Genomic DNA, 17,820 nt, shown 5'->3' with positions numbered 1-17,820 from the left:
ATATTAGAATATAAATATATATAAGATACATATATTTATATATGAATGGGAAAGTTTTGTTCCTCAAATTATCCATTGGAACAAGACAATATGTTGAAGATAAGACATTGGTTACATTTCTGAACTTGCAGTCTGCTAGCATCACCCATTGTCATGTTTCCTAAGTCAGTAAACACTGCCTGTGGTCAGAGCCCTGTATGGACCAAGCACTATAGCAAAACTAGACAAGCAAACAAATAGACAAATTCAACAACAGGTGTCAATCTCTGGCAGAGAAATTTGATAGGGTGAACCATAATTCTGAGCACTAGCCCACTGTCTCACCAAGACTAGGTCGTTTTTTTAAAACCCAGAGATTTGGTGTTTCTATTGGCATTGTTCTGACAATATTTCCATCCTCACATGTGTCATATCAAAAGGCAGTAAGGTGTGGTATTTAAGAGCACAACCCTCAGAGCAAGGCTGTCTGTGTCCAAATCCTGGTCGTGCACTTACTTGCTATGTGGTCTAGACAAATTAAATGCTTTTTTCCCCCAACCTCATTTGTAAAATGAGGTTGATGATGTTGATCACAGTGATGATGATAAATGTGCCCACCACATAGGTCGTTGTGAGGATTAAGTGCTTTATCATACCTGAAGCACTTGGAACAGTAGCTGGAATGTAAGAAATATTGGTAAATACGATGTTATGAGTTAGAGAGATATTCCCTCTACTCTCAGGAGGGCCAACTTCCTCAGTCTTTGTTGCATTTGGTAGTTTTCTGGAGTGGATCAAATCAGAACTGGATCTCCACTCATTCAGTGGGATTTTGTTAGTCCTATACAATAGATAAAATGCAGTGTGAGCATGTCACGACTTCAAAGCAGAGTGGAAGATCTGATCTTTCTTCAAAAACCTTACGACCTAATTGAGAAAAAAAGTATAATCTGCCACCACCTCGTTTCAAGACCTCACTCAAAATACTATCACTTCCTAAAAATGAAAGGCTCAACTCTTCTACAACCAACGATGGATGAGTTGGGACTCACCAGGCCTTACCACCATAAGTCACAAAGGCAAGGTTCTCTTTCTGAGAATTATAAAGAAAATTATGAACTCATAGATATATTTTGAATAAAATACAGCCTGAAAAATGAGGAACATTATGTTATTTAGTGACATCCTCCAGATGAAAAATGTGAAGAAATATATGGTTAAACATTTTTATTTAGGGCCAATTTTTTCCCCTTTCCTTCCTCCCTCCCTTCCTTCCTCCCTCCCTCCCTCCCTCCCTCCCTCCCTCCCTCCCTTCCTTCCTTCCTTCCTTCCTTTCTTCCTTCCTTCCTTCCTTCCTTCCTTCCTTCCTTCCTCCCCTCCTTCCTTTTCCTCTGCTTCCTTCTCTACTTCCTCCTTCTTTTTGTGTTCTTCCTTTTCCTTGTTAGACATTTATAAAGACATGTCAAAGAAGCAATGGGCCTGCCAAGTTGAGCAAGACAACTTCCATCCCTCCTTTTGGAAATTATGATCAGAGAAGCTTTACTCACATTCTTTCTTCCTCTCCCATAAGGTCATTAACTTCCAAATCTGTGGACGGTCTTTTCCTTGAGGTCTAGGAGGACCTTTGACAGAGAGTGCAATATTCAGAGGGACCAATTCTGAACCCATTAGTGCAGTCCTCACTCAGAGGAATCTATCTCAAAATTATTGCTAATTGAAAATGAAAAGGCATGCTTATTTGTGAAGTTAATAAGCTCCCAAAGGGAACCAGAAGCCCAGATGTCTTCATCTTTTTTTAATTGACCATTTGTCTTCCTCTAAAGATGCATATCTTCTATGATAGCAAATAGAGTCATTTATCTTGAACTTTTTACTCCATATTTAGCTATATAACAAGTCATTGACTTACTGAAATGTTGGGAACCTCAATAATGCATCACATGTCTCATTAGCAATGTAAAAATCTGTTCCTGGGCCAAAGTATTAACTGCTGCCAAAATGAACAACTGTCTGTCATACAGGAATGCACTGCAGGAATCAGCTACCTCATGTCTTATTATGAAAGATTTCCTCCAGTATATGGTACAAAAAACATGTGAACTTATTTTCCTGTATGGTTCCTCAACCTGCGCTGGATGCAGCCTTAGAAATGGGTGATGTGCGCCTGTGTGGCTCAGTTGTTAAGCGTCTGCCTTAGGCTCAGGTCATGATCCCAGGTCCTGGGATCGAGCCCCACATCGAGCTCCCTGCTCAGCGGGAAGCCTGCTTCTCCCTCTCCCACTCCCCCTGCTTGTGTTCCCTCTCTTGCTGTGTCTCTCTGTCAAATAAATAAATAAAATCTTAAAAAAAATGGGTGATGTTGAAAGGGTTATTTGAGAAGCCTCTTGTTTGCAACTGAAAAGGCATCTTCCAATAACGACAGTACCAAAAGTCTGGGATAGGTTCCTGAAATCACCCATGAAAAGCTACTGAAAGCAAAGCTGAAATTTTATCATTTATAGCCACTAATCTATATAAGCAATCCTTTATCCCAGCACTGAGTCCCTGAGGCCGCTAAGGTTTCAGTTACTGCTGAGATAGTGAAGAGGAGGTGGGGGATGGGGAGAGGACCGCACAGAACTGGGGGCAAAGGTGGAGAGAACAGAATTTCATAGCTTCTGCTATGTTTGCTGGGGTCATCGGTAAATTGGAAGTGATCGGTATTCTACAGACCTTGTACTTCCCGTTACAATACAGCCCCTAAAAACAAAAACAAAAAACAAAAACCCAAAACAATACAGCCCCTTTATCTGAGGTTTCCTTTCCATGGTTTCAGTTACCTGTGGTCAGCAGGAGTCTGGAAACAGATGATCCTCCTTTTGACAACAGGTCAATAGCCTAACGCTAAATCATGATGCCTACATCATTCACGTCACTTCCTCTCATCTCATAGGCATTTTGTCATCTTACATCACCACAACAAGAAGGGTGAGTAAATACAACAATATTTTGAGAGAAAGAAAGGTCACATTTACATAACTTTATTACAGTGTACTGCTATAATTGCATTTTACTCTTAGTTATTGTTAATCTTTTACTGTGCTTCATCTATACATTAAACCTTATCATAGGTATATCTGCATAGGAAAAAACACTATATATAGGGTTTAGTACTATCCATGGTTTCAGGCATCTGCCAGGTATCTTGGAATATATCCCCTGCATATAAAGGGGGACTACTGTATACAGCTCTTTATCTAATTGCTTCCATGTAGATCTTATGTGTTTGTAATTGAAAAACTTCGTCCTCACAAAAAATTAAGAATTTATGGCCATATCTAGAGCCTCCAGGAAATGGATATATAGATCTATTCACTGGGGGAAATGCACAACACAGCTTGTCTGGCTTCATATACAGATTATTTTTAAAATTTGTTGCTTCAATATTGCATTTGGGGAACAACTGGACTGTGTAGTTTGTTGGTATTTGTTTGATCATAACCAAATCCCAGGTCTTCATGAAGATTCCAGAGACTCAAAATTATGGCTTTAAAGAACTGAATCATGAAGAGTTCCCCGGAACATAATTCCCCCATCCTGTGGTGGGGGGCAGTCTCAAATCTCTTTGTGCCTGATGGGGGCGGTGGTAGTGTGTATATTAACTTTCTGACACAAGTGCACAGGTGCATTCTCTCCCAGACCATGGTGGTGTTTTTCCAAACCTGGTACCGTCAACAAGGGGTATTCTTGGAATAGACTGAAGGTTGATCAAGTGAGTAAAAAGTGACCCTGGGTATATATCTAAACCTCTTCAATACTGCCTTAGAACTGAGGAGATATTTAATTAGAAATAGTGTATAATGTTTTATATTTTAAGAGCCACTGGTGTTTCATAGATAAGGTCTCTGCTCTTAGGAATTTATGGTCTAGCTGTGAAGATACATGGACCTATAATTACCACACAGTGGGATATATGCTATAATAGAAATATGTACCCAGAGGAGGGAGAAATTAATTTAACTTTGAGGAAGGCTGAGGAGACGTCATAGAGGATGTGGCATCTGATTTGTACCTTAAGAAAGTTGTAGGATTGCTGTAGATGGTAAAGGAAGTGGGGGCATATTGGCTAGAGAAAATCATAGGAGCAAATATCTGAAGGTAGGAAAGTACCTAGCCTGCTTGGGGAAGAGCAAGGGTCCCTGGTGTGGCATAAACGTAGTGATGGCCAATGAGGCTGGAAATGTAAACACAGGCTAAAGTATAGAAATGCTTCCCTACATGTCATGCTAGGAATTTTGGACTTTAACCCATAAACAATGGAAAGTCACAAAGGTGAGGTACTGACTAAAGCTCCTGCTAGAAAATTTGATAATAGAATATAATATTAGAGAAAGTATAAGCAACCATAGGACTGGAACTCTCTGGACTTGGAGCCCCTTGGGGGAATGGCTGCATCCCCTCTTTAGGTCTTTCTAGGAAGCAAAATGGCTTGGTTCTTGGAACTGAATTGTTGTCCCCAGTGTGATACCAATGGCTGTCAAGGCATTCTCATCAGTGGAACAAAGATTCATCTCTTTCCAATTTATGCTTGGAATGTGCTGATGTTCCCTGTGAAATGGTCTGGGTTTACTGCATCTGCCTCTAAGCAAACTTCTCTGAATGTCTAGTAAAATTTCTCAGGTCTGATAATGCCAGTCTCCTGTCCTCTGCTCGGCTCTCCTCTTCCATTTTCTCTCTCACACACATGTGGCAACTTTGATGAACCAGAGGGTACACAGGATTTCTAGAAGTTCATTGAGTGGTTTTTCATTAAACAAACATTTGTTGAACATCTTCCATATATCAGGCCCTGGGCAAGGCCCTCCAAGCAATGCTAAACAAGACTGATTCACTAGTGCAGTTTGAAAAGTATAATCTATTCATGGCTACCTCATTTCACTCTATCATTGCTTCTGTATCACACATATGCTTTGATCAAAGCCATTTGTGATCTGACTTTGTATTGATGATATTTTTTTCTGAGCATTCACCAATGTGTCTCCTCTCCTCCAGTCACTTGTACCCGATCTCTTTCCCCTAACCCAGCCTGTGGGTCCCTCTCATGCTTTCTCCCTGCCCCAAAGCCCTTTCTCTTTGCTAATCCAGATACCAATCACCATTCAAGTGAGCTGCCTTATGACACCTTTCTGATGGCTAAAATTCTTGTTTTCTTTGGGGTATAGTTAAAAGAAGTTAAAAATCTGAGCTGTACATTTAGGAGAGAGGTTAGCTCTAGGGAGAGGAAGAGATGTGATTGGGGAGTGGTGTTCACAGAGCTATTGGCAACAGATATATCTCAAGATGAGTGATGGGCATATGCAGGTTTTTTTTTTTGTTGTTTTTTTTTAAACATAATTATATCTTTTTGTGTGACTGAATTATTTAACTAAAGAAAAATAGTATGTCACTTATTAAGTGTGTACCTCATACAAGTTATTTAACTTCTTTAAGTACCAGTGCCTCATTTGTAAAATGGAAATAAAAATAGTACCCCATTTATAGAGTTGTGAGAATTGATAATTAAGTTGATGCCTAGTAAGTGTTTACAAAGTGCTTGACACATAGTAAGTGTTCAATAGATATTAGTGAATATCTTTACCTCTCTCTTCCTCCTGAACTCCCGAGAGTACTTTTGCTGTAAACTATCTAATCCAACATTTAATTGGGCCCTGGCTGGTTCTGTAATTTTTGCTATTTTTTTTCTCTTGCACTCCTTTTTTCTCCTCAATGATGTTGTAAACAAGCCGAGGGCAGGCACTGTATGTGATCCTTCATATGCTCTGTAGCACCTTGAGTGTATTTGAAGAGATTAAGAAGCACTTACAGGTTGATTGATTGGAATAATCTTTTCAAGAATGAACTATATATATGACCCCCATGAGTTTTTCACTCAGGCGTGTCTGAATATCTAAAAAATGTCCTGTGCATGTCTGTTACTTTCCTCCCATAATATGACCTATGAGAAGGCCACCATGGGCTCATAGTTGAAATATACAATTCAGCAGAGGACATGCTCATTCACAGGCTTTCCAAAGTCCACTTACCACTTCCTTTTTCCATTCAGTACTAGAACATCACCTAATAACTCAATAAGCATGCCCACCTCCCCCTTCTCAAGAGGTTATAATCTTCTGTTTCACACTTTAAGGAAAATCTGAGCTAACCAGCTTCTCCACAGCCAAGTTCTAATGGTGATAATCATTTCACTCTTGGTGAGACTATTTTAGGGATTGTGTAAAGCCATGGTATGGGTTCCAGAGTCCAGGGCAGAGCTAAAATGCCATCAGGTGTTGGCTCCAGGGCATCCATCTCTCCACCAGTAATCCATCTCCCTAGCTGCTCCTTGTCTCTGGGGTGAAGTCAATCCAACCTAAACAAAGGAGGGCCCAGCAGACTGGTCTGAGCCCCAGATGTGTGCTTGCCATCCCCTGAGACCACATATCTATTTATCACAGGGGTTCCAATGTTCTAGGAGGCCAAGTGTTTCTACAGGTGTCCTTGGCTGGCAGGTAAGAAAACCAAGAAGAGATGGTCTCTGTCTCCAGGCTGTTTAGGTATAGTTTGGTGCTGCCTAGTCCTTGGTCAGTCCATCTAATTTCAAGGAATCTGTGTAGTTGAATTGCCTTTGCTGGGGTGGGTGACCAGGCAGCAGAGGGGAGAGGGGCAAAAGGAAAGGCAAGTGGTCAGAATAATGAAGGTAATTAATTGCAAGAAGAAAGCCCATTCAGTAATGGTAAGCAAGTCTCCAAATCTATATCTAAATAGATCGTAAACTGTGCTAAAAGGATAAGGTCTAAGGAGATTCAAATGAGTCTTCATTCTCAATTGTATGTGGTAAATCTATTGCCTGCCAGGTAGAAGAAGCATTTAAGATAGAAAGTGTAAATACGGGGCACCTGGGTGGCAGAGTTGGTTGAGCGACTCTTAATTTCATCTCTGATTGTGATCTGAGAGGGTGCTGAGATTGAGCCCCACATTGGGCTCCGTGCTCAGCAGGAAGTCTGCTCAAGATTCTCTCTCCCTCTTCCGCTGCCCCTCCTGCTTGTGCATGCTCTCGCTCTCTCTCTCTCTCTCTCTCAAATAAATAAATAAATCTTAAAAAAGGAAAGTGTCAATTAAGGTCATGTGTGACTTAAATCATAGATGCCGCATATGCTCAGACTTCTCCATGACTACCTCAGTCCCCATCTTCTAGATTGCATCCAAATAACATTGAAAACACACACACACACTCACACACACACACATCACTACCACCACCACCACCAACAACCACCACCACCACAAAGACTTTCCCGACCTGGGAATTCCATGCAGTCAGGCCTGACTTCTATCAGTTACCCCAGATGTTGAAACTAATTGGCTTGATGCTCAGATGAAAGAATCTATGTCTAGAAAGGCAGGAAAAGACCCCTCCTGTGACCAAAGCCATTAAACTTCAATTAGGACATAGACAGAGAAGGTGTAGATGAGTCTGGGGTAATTACCAGTCTTTGTCTGACAGCTCAGTTCCTGCAGCCTGGGCCAGAGCAGGTGATTTGGAAATCTGATCCTCAGACAGCTGCAAATGGTGCAGGCTGATTGCATCCTGCCCACCAGACCTCCCCTCTTCTGGCTGTTTTCTGCAGTGTGTGGCCCCTCACAACTTCTTATGGCCTGGTGAGCTGGCCCCATCTGTTTTAGAGTTGGTCAAGCACACACAGCCACCCAGGGGCAAACATTAATAGATTCCAGCCCAGAAGACAAACACTGGATGGGAGTGATGATGATGTTCCTGTTTGTGCTTTAGAACCATCTCTAGAAAACGTCTTCTCTGTGTGCTTCAGGTACATTAGTAACCAACTACAGGTTCCCCTTGTCCTTATTCTAGGTACTCGGGGAGATTTGACGACTAGTTGGTCCAGGCTCTTTCCTAAAGGCTTCCTGAGGCTGGGATCATCCCTGCCTCCCACACTGAAAGTGAATTAAGGGTAGGGAGGGAGCCATTCATGGGGCTATTGTGCACACTCCAAATTCATATGTCTGAAACCCTTGCACCTCAAATGTAATGGTTATGGAGGCAAAGGTTGAAGAGATGAAGTTTGAATGAGGCCATTAAGGTTAAGGTGGGGTCCTCATCCAAAATGACTGGTGTCCTGATGAGAAGGGGAAATTAGGACACAGATGGACAGATACTACAGGTGCCTGTGAACAGAGGATTGATCATGTGAAGAGGCATCCAGAGGGCAGCTATCTTCAAGTCAACCAGGGAGGTCCCAGGGGAAACCAATGGTGTAGGCACCTTGACCTTGGACTTTCAGCTTCCTAAACTATGAGAAAATAAATGTCTGTTGTTTCAGTCACCCAGTCTGTGGTATTTTGTTATGGCCCCCAAGCGGGCTAATACACATGGGTTCATTAATTTACTCAAAAACTATTTGTTGAACATTTACTAGGTGCCAGATATTGTTTAGATGGTGGCAAATACAGAGTGAAAAAGGAATCCAGGTCCCTACTGTCATAGGGTTTATATTTCAGTGGGAGGGGAAGGTCACTAAAGAGGTAAAAGAATAAACAAATGAATTTGAGAGAATGGTCAGTGTTATGTAGGAGACAGAACAGGATTGTGTAATGGAGAGTATAAGGGAGCAGCTTTGGATAGGGCATTCAGAAGAAGGTCTTCCAGGGGGTGATATTTGAGCTGAGACATGAAAATAAGATATTAGCTGCACAGAGACCTGAGGAGGAGAGTGTGCAAAAGTCCTTGGGCAGGAACAAATTGATGTCTTTGAGGAACAGAAAGAAAGCCAGGAGGAGTGAAGAGAATAGCGGTTGGAGATGGATTTATGTCAACTAGAAAGAGGGACTAGAGTGGCTATCTACACAGCTCTGCCCTCCTCAAAGCTGGCAAGGGTGGTGGAAGGTCATGAATTGAAGGAGGCATATAAAAGGTGAAAGACACAGAGCAGAATCCTGATGAAGGAATCTGAGCTCCACCTGTATGGTTGGCCTGGATAACTGGTTCTCAATCTGAGCAGAATTAATGCCTCTTTTTAGAGCAAGTATTTTTATAAGAATCTTTTCATTATCCCCATCCTTTTCATTATTAATCATCAAAAATAATGTGACTTATCTCAACACATAATTTTAAAAAGAATCAGTATAATGCTTTAACTATAATAGAAGAGAAACATTTATTTTATTTTTTTAAGATTTTATTTTTAAGTAGTCTGTACACCCAACTTGGGGCACGAACCTACAACCCCGAGATCAAGAGTCTCATGCTCTAACAACTGAGCCAGCCAGGCACCCCAAGGGAAACGTTGATAATAAAATAATGGCAATGCATGAATATGCAAGCACAAGTATGTTGGAAGAGACAAGAGTCAGTGGCCAGCAGGTAGAATCACTGTGAATGACTACCCCTGCAGGCTGAGACCTAGTTGGGTAGATTAAAACTTACTTTTAATCATACCCTCCAATAATTTAGAAAATCTTCCTCCAGCTTTACAACTTGTTATGTAAGTTGTAATGTCATGTCAATTTTAAGATTATGGTCCAGTTTGGGGAAATTTCCTTCAAGCTTTTTTTATTCATGAGCATTAAGATTTCCTGGAATTTCAGGTTTTCTTGTGCAGTGACTAATCTTCAGTGCTCCTTGAACTGTCCACACTCATTAGCCACTCTCCATAGCCTTTTGGTGCTAGGCACTCTAGGACACATGAACACCACAGGAAGACTCTTGGCTCTGAATCTATCTGTGTCAGGTGATGGGGAGCAGTGGAAACTTTCTGAAAGCCAATCCTACCTTGGAATTAACTATATAATGGTAACTTAGCTGTACCTGGAAGTGTCTGCAAATCACATAAACGTATTCTACTAAACCCAACCCTTCACTCAACTTCCCTTAAGCTGGATCACAAAAATGCTGGTGACCCAACAAGAGCAGTGTGGCAGACCTGAAGCCAGAGTGGAAAAAAGAGGGTGGCTTGAACCAATTCATCACTTCACTTTTGTAAAATTGAAACCTTGTGAACACCTGAGCGCTCTGCTTGGCCCTCCCAGCCACACTCGTCAGAGGCTCCCAGCTTAAATTTCTTCGCTTCACTATTAATGCACTTCTACCCCTACTCAACTTCCTTGTATTTCTGACCCCAAACCCAGCAAAATCCCAACTCTGAATTCAAACTTCTATTTCCTCCATTAATGTCCTGCTGAGCACTGCTGGAGAAAAATCATACTAGTATGCATGACATTTTTCCTGCAAATCTGGCATTTTGAAGCCCAGTTAGGCTGTGAATCATGCCCCATGATTCTACAAGTCTTGAATTAGTTCCCTCTATTTTCCTAAACAGCGGTTCTGAATTCCTCACTGTTCTTAAATACTTACCTTTGGCTGCTTTCATTCATTCTCATTTTAATGTCCTTATAAAACTATATATATATATATATCATATACTAATTATAATTATATATTTACATACAATAACATAATATATAATTATAACTATATATTTAACATATAGTTATATATAAGATATGTAATTATCTGTACCCATTACCATGTATCCTTTTTTTAAAGATCTACTCTCTTAGCAACTTTCAAATATGTGATACAGTATTGTTAACTATAGTCACCATGTTGTACATTACATCCTCATGACTTATTTATTTTATACCTGGATGCTTGCACATTTTAACTTCCTTCACACATTTCTCCCTCTTCCAAACCCCCTCTCCTGGCAGCTACCAATCTGTTCTCTGTGTCTATGAACTTGGTTTTTTTGTTGCTATTTTTTTAGATTCCCCATATAAGTAAGATAATATAGTATTTGTCTTTCTCTGTATGACTTATTTTATTTAGCACAGTAAACTTAATGTCTATCCATGTTGTTGCAAACGGCAAGATTTCATTTTTTGTTACGGTTTAATAATGTTCCAATAATAATATTAACAATTTGGAGTATTCTATAGAGAGATAGATATAGATAGATATATCCCATTTTCTTTACCCATTCTTCCATTGGTAGATACTTACATTTTCCATATCTTGGCTTTTATAAATAATGCTGCAATGAACATGGGATGCATATATCTTTTTTGAGTTAGTGGTTTTTTTTTCTTCAGTTAAATATCCAAATGCAAAGTTACTGGATCATAGGATAGTTCTATTTTTAATTTTTTTTTAGTAGGCTCCATACCCAGCATGGAACCCAATGCAGGGCTTGAACTCACAACCCTGAGATCAAGACCTGAGCTAAGATCGAGTCAGACACTTAACAGACTTAGCCACTCAAGGGCCCTGTCCCTTTGTAATTTTTGGAAGAACCTTCGTAATGTTTTCCACAATAGCTACACCAATTTACATTCCTACCACAGGGCACAGGGTTGCCTGTCCTCTGATTCCTTGCCACCACTTGTTATTTCTTGTTTTTTTGATCATAGCCATTCCAATGGGTGTGAGATGATATCTCATTGTGGTTTTGATTTGCGTTTTCCTAATGATGAGTGATGTTGAGAATCTTTTCATGTACTTGTTGGCCATTTTTATATCTTCTTTGGAAATTTATATTTAGATCTTCTGTCCATTTTTAAATAGGATTGTTTGCTTTTTTGCTATTGAGTTATATGAGCTCTTTTTTTAGATATTAACACCTTATCAGACATATGATTTGCAAATATTTTCTCTCATTCAGTAAGTTGTCTTTTCATTTTGTTGATGGTTTGCTTTGCTGTGCAGAAGCTTTTTAGTTTGATATGGTACCACCTGTTTATTTTTGCTGTTGTTGTTTTACTTTCAGTATCAGATTTAAAAAAATCATTCCTGAGACTTATGTCAAGGAGCTTACCTTGTTTTCTTATTAAGAGGTTTATGATTTCAGGTCTTATGTTCAAGTCTTTAATACATTTCAAGTTAATTTTTGCATATGGTGTAAGACACCGGATGATTCATTCTTTTGCAGGTGGCTGTCCAGTTCTCCCAACTCCATTTACTGTAGAGACTGTCCTTTCCCCATTGTATATTCTTGGCTTATTTGTTGACCATCGATGTGTGGATTTATTTCTAGGCTCTCTGTTCTGTTCATTGATCTATGTGTCTGTTTTAATACCAATACCATACTGTTTGTTTATTATAGCTTTGTACTGTAGCTTGAAGTCAGGGAGTGTGATACCTCCAATTTTGTTCTTTTTCCTCAAGATTACTTTAGTTAGACAGGGTCTTTTATATACATTTTAGGATTGTTTGCTCTATTTCTAAGAAAAATACCATTGGAATTTTGATAGGGATTGCACTGAATCTGTAGATTGCTTTAGGAATTTTGGACATTTTAACAATATTAATTCTTTCAATCAAGTAACATGGGCTGTCTTTCCATTTATTTGTGTCTTTAATTTCTTTAATTAATGTCTTGTAGTATTCAGTGTATGGGTCTTTCACTTCCTTGGTTAAATTTATTTCCAGGAATTTTGTCCTTTTTGATGCAATTGCAAATGGGATTTAAAAAAAATTCTTTCTGATAGTTCATTATTAGTATATAAAAATGCAACATATTTTTGTATATTGATTTGTATCCTGCAACTTTACTGAATTCTTTTGTCAGTTTTAACAGTTTTTTGGTAGAATCCTTAGGGTTTTGTATATATAAGTTCATGTCATCTGCAAATAGTGACAGTTCTACTTCTTCCTTTCTGATATGGATGTTTTCTACTTCTTTTTTTTTTTTCTTGCCTAATTGCTCTGGCTAGGACTTCAATACTATGTTGAATAAAAGTGTTGAAAGTGAGCATCATTTTATTGTTCCTTATTTTAAAGGAAAAGCTTCCAGCTTTTCCCCATCAAATATGTTAGCCGTGGGCTTGTCACATATAGTCTTTATTATGTTGAGGCACATCCCCTCTATACCCATTTGGATGAGAGTTTTTATCTTAAATGGATGATGAATGTTGTTAAATGTTTTGTTTTTTGCATCTATTAAGATGATCATATGATTTTTATCCTTCATTTTGTTAATGTGAGGTATCACACTGATTGATTTGAAGATACTGAACCATCCTTGCATCCTTGGAATAAATCCCACTTGATCATGTTGTATGTTCCTTTTAATGTATTATTTAATTTGGTTTGCTGATATTTTGTTGAAGCTTTCTGTATCTATATTCATTAAGGATATTGTCCTGTTATTTTCAAATGGCCTCGTTATCTCATTTTGGTATCAGGTAATGCTGACCTCATAAAATGAGTTTGGAAGTGTTCTCTCTTCTGTTTTTTTGGAAGAGCTTGAGGATCAATATTAATTCTTTGAATGTTTGGTAGAATTCAATAATGAAGCTGTTTGATCCTAGACTTTTGTTTGTTGGGAGGTTTTTGGTGAATGATTCAATGCCCTTACCAGTAATTAGACTGTTCAGATTTCCTGTTTCTTTATGATTTAGCATTGAAAAGTATGCTTCTAGGAATGTATCCATTTCTTCCAGGTTGTCAAATTTATTGGTGTATAATTATTCATTGTTGTAGTGTCTTATAATCTTTTGTATTTCATTTGTAACATCTCTTTGTTCACTTCTGATTTTATTTATTTGAGTCTTCCTTCTCCTTATATCCTGTGTTAGTGGAGGGATGTCACCTTTCTGCCTATCCTCTTCTTCAATTATCATTCTTTTTCTATTTTCAACTATTCCCAGTCAACTGCCCTTAGCCTACAAATAAACTCAGATGCCTCTAAACTTAAAACAAGAGGGAGAATTCTTCAGGATATCTAGTCTGTTAAATTGCTGGAAATGCAAGATTCTCCTATTTCTTGATTTTTTTTTTCCTTCCTTGGCTTGAGACCTCACTAATTTTTCCCTTTCCCTCTAACCATCTTTCTTAGCCTTCTTCATTGGATCCTCTATTTCTGCTCATCTCCCAAAGTTCAATGTCTCATAGTGTTCTATCCTTTGCCCTCTTCTAATCTGCTTGGAAAACACATCTTACTCATGCCTTCAGCTGTCAACAATACATTCATGCCTCCCAAATTATGCAGTGTCTAGCCAAATCAGTCTTTGGAGCTCTGGATCCTTGTACCTACAGGGCCTGCTTTATTTGGCTGTACCAATGGCATAATAAGCACATGTATTCAAAGTTGACTTAATCACCCTCCCCTTACCTTCTTTTACTTTTTGTTTGGGAAAATGACACCAACATCCATCCTGTTAACCAATATATAAATGTGGGAAGCATTACAGACTCCTCTCTCTCCCACATCTTCCCCATGCAATTGATCACTAAGTTTGTTGCTTCCATCACCTTAAAACCTCTCAAATGTACCCCTCCTCTCCATCACACTCCCACTACCTAATTAATTAAAAGCTTCATCATTTCTCTCCTGGATTGATGTAATAGTCTCCTAAATGTCTGACATCAATCCACAGTCCTCACTGGAGTCAAAGTAATCTCTCTAAAACACATATGCCATCATCTCATAACCTGCCCCTTTCCTTACCTAAAATTCATCAATGACTCTCTGTAGGGCTCAAGATAAAATTCACATTCCAAATTCATCTCTTCTCTTCCCTCTTAACCCACACTGGAGACAAATTGAAATATTTGTAATTCCCCAAGCAGGTCTTGCTTTCTACAGCTCTGTAACTTTGCACACACTGTTTCCTTTGCTTAGAATTTCCTTCCTCTTCTCTGTCTGGCTTACATATTTTTATTTAATAGATACAACATACACGTTACTTCCCCAGAAATCCTCCAAGTCTTCCACCTACCCCACTTTGTTGAGTGTCCTTCCTCTGCACCCTTAATTGATTCATTCAAAAAACATGTAATGGGTCTGTATTATCTATCTATCTATCTATCTATCTATCTATCTATCTATCTATCTATCATCTATCTATCTTTATAGCACTATCCTGAGCATCAGGAAAGTAATAAAAAATAAGAAACAACCCTATTACACTGAATGCAATAAATGCAAAGATAACAGAAAGCACAGTGAAAGGGAACCTGAATGAGACTTGAATGAATACAGAGGGCTTTCTGAGGAGGTTGTCCATAAATTGATATAATTGCTTCCTCTTCTGGTCCCTCATCCCTGATTTTCTCTGCCTCTAGGAGACAATTAGTTGTGTATGAATTAATCAGCATATGGTTGGTTATGAAATGTTTTTTTCATAAATTTCTGTAGTTTAAATCAGCCTAGCCTCTGCCTATTATTTACATACTAGATATCATGAAGCTCTGAGTACTGCATTTATATATTCCAGTAGGGCTTATCCAATCCTGGGAAAATAATGGCATCTGACCCAACAGGACCAGCAAAGACAAAACCCAAGAAAAAAGAGGAACATGAAGTAAGCTATATTTTTAGATTATTTTACACATTCATTCTTGTTTTATTCCAAAAGGCATTGTAGAAGTGTATATACACTGTTCAGTGGTACAAAAGACATTATCAAGGGACCAAGAGTAAAGGGGAAATAAGAAAAGGAATATCCTAAATTTGGAATAAGATTAGTACATGGAAGTACTAGAGAAAGCCAACAAATTTGACTCTAAGCTTCTTCACAACCAAAACAAAAAAGGATCATGATTAGTCACAGTTCTCCAGAAAAAAAAAAAAAAATAAAACAAACCACTTGTTAAGAAGGAACACAGTTTTATCGAAAACTGATTTCCAGGGAATTTCTCCCCTGAATGCAGAAACCACTATGTGATGTGTGATGTGGCAGACGGTGGTCCTAACACGACCCCTTCCAGAACCCCAATCACTGACGTAATGAGTCTGTCTCATCATATCCTTTCTTGTGGGTGGTTGGCATAATGCCAAAGAACAAGTCAGTAAAAGCTGTTCTACGAGGAGAACATTTCAGTGAAGCTCACAGAAAATTCTAAGACTTTATAATCAAACAGCTGAGGATTGAATTCTGGTTCAGTTCAACACAAAATGTGTGAACTTGATCCTGGTACTTCCTCTTCTTTGGTTTGAGCATTTGTAAAAACTGTGATAATACTAACTCTTTGGTTCTACAGCTCAGCTAAAATTGAGAATATTTAATTACAATAATCAACATCCATTCAACTCTTCTTCTATGCCAGGACTATTCAAAGCACTTTACATGGATTATCTGATTTAATTCTCAGAGCAAGTCCATTATGTGGGTACTGTTATTCCCATTTACCAACTAGGAAACTAAGACCAGAGAGATCAGGCAATCTTTCCAAAACCACAGAGCTAGGAAGAAGGGACCTGAGGAACTACCAGCCCAAGCACATAAATCCTGGAGTTCATGCTCTTAAAACATTTTGTTCCATAATATTATACAACTTCAGACATCTTTTGATAAAAATCAATTCTCACAACCAGAGTTTTGACAACAGGTTCATGTTAGCGTTATTTTTGATAACTTGGAAAACAGATTTTTCTCTGTGGCCATTGAGGTGAGATCCCTTTGCTTCTGCCAAAAGGTAGTTTGGTTTAGTTCTTCTGATGAAAATCAAGGAGTCTCACCATACAGATAGAATAGATGGCAGGTTTCCCAGCAGCGGTCTGACCAGGAAAGTTAATCCTTGTGTTCTGCTTACTGTCTGTGGAAAAGACAGCCCCTTGCTGTCCACTCACCTCGTTTATTCACTTCACAGACAGCTGCTGGTTAATTGGCCTGCTGTGTTGCTTCTTTGGCTGGTTTGTGTGGTAAGCCGAGTCTGGCAGGGGGCCTTAAACAAGTCTTACCCAGCATGTCTTCAGTCGCATCAAACTAAAAATAGAAAGCTCAGGTTCTGCTGGGCCAAGAAGTCGAACATCCAGTCAATGGCTAGAAGATAGGTCTGTCATCTCAAGGGTGGCTTGTGTTTCCTGTTGAACCAGGGCTGAAATGACAGGGGGCAATCTATTGAGCACTAGCATCTGAAAGGCATGGTACATGACTGCTAGGTGCAGGGCTGAATCCTGGCTATAAATCATAACAACTACAGCCTGAAACTGAGCTATCACAGACCCTTAAATCTCCCAAGTGTGGCCTGGGTAAGCCATTATGAGAAGTCTGCCTTCTGAGATATAAGAATTCCATGCCTCAGTGCATAAGGCACACCTTCCTATAATCCATCCCTTTGTCTCATCCAGACTTTGTTTTTTTTCTGGAATTTCCCTTCAAGCTCTGTGACCCTATCAAGGGTTAAAGAGGATTCCATATCCCATACTACATTAGAGAAAAGTGGCAACATATCAGAGAGAGGCAGTATGGACCTGTGTTTAAGCCAGCCTGTCTGGATCCACATCCTGGCTCCATCCTTTACTAGGTATGTAACCTTGGACAAGATATTTAACCATCACGGGTTTCATTATCACCCTTAGCCTTGGTCCCATTATCTGTAAAACATGGGTAATAAAAGTACCAACTTCATAGAATGGTCTTGAGACTAACAGGAGATAATTCAAATAAAGCACTTAACATATGTTCTAGGGAAAACACTTGATAAAAGTTATTCTCATGAAGATTAATAGCATGTATCATCTGGGGAGACATGTTGGGGGGACTCAAGAAAAAAGTGGAGCGGAGCTTTCGTTAAATTTAGAAATCCAAAAAGATGCAGAGGGCGACAAAAGTAAACTCGATTATATTCAGAAGTGAAACACTCCATAAAACATAATGCTCCTCAAGGAAAGTGTTTTTCATTTTGGTAATTGGGGATTTCCTGCTCCTTGTTCATGCACCTAAAGGGAAACCTGCCTATTAGCATCCCTAACCATGCGCACAAAAGCTAAAATCATCCTCCCCTGTACCGGTTGGTGAAACAGACTTCCACAAGGCTAAGAAAGTCATAGTAGCCACAGTACTAATCACGTAGTTGAAAATCTG

At 39.2% G+C, this 17,820-nt stretch overlaps 1 long non-coding RNA gene across 3 annotated transcripts in view; it reads left to right on the top strand.

The window, feature by feature from the left end:
- LOC141371042 (uncharacterized) overlaps window positions 1-17,224 on the top strand; it is a 68,276-nt gene extending 51,052 nt beyond the window's left edge. For 2 of the 3 annotated variants that reach the window (XR_012375649.1, XR_012375648.1), the window contains exons 3-4: window positions 15,229-15,315; window positions 17,117-17,224. This is a non-coding gene — a long non-coding RNA (uncharacterized lncRNA). Of the gene's footprint in view, window positions 1-2,794; window positions 2,947-15,228; window positions 15,316-17,116 lie in introns of all 3 variants that reach the window. The other variant, XR_012375647.1, reaches the window with a different exon arrangement.
- Window positions 17,225-17,820: the final 596 nt, after the last annotated feature.

This window comes from Callorhinus ursinus, unplaced genomic scaffold (genome assembly GCF_003265705.2).
Source record: "Callorhinus ursinus isolate GAN/ISIS: 27379988/994484 unplaced genomic scaffold, GSC_fseal_2.0 scaffold54, whole genome shotgun sequence".
Classification (NCBI taxonomy): domain Eukaryota; kingdom Metazoa; phylum Chordata; class Mammalia; order Carnivora; family Otariidae; genus Callorhinus; species Callorhinus ursinus.
The sequence above is the reverse complement of the archived record's forward strand: the minus strand, read 5'-3'. Positions and strand labels throughout refer to the sequence as shown.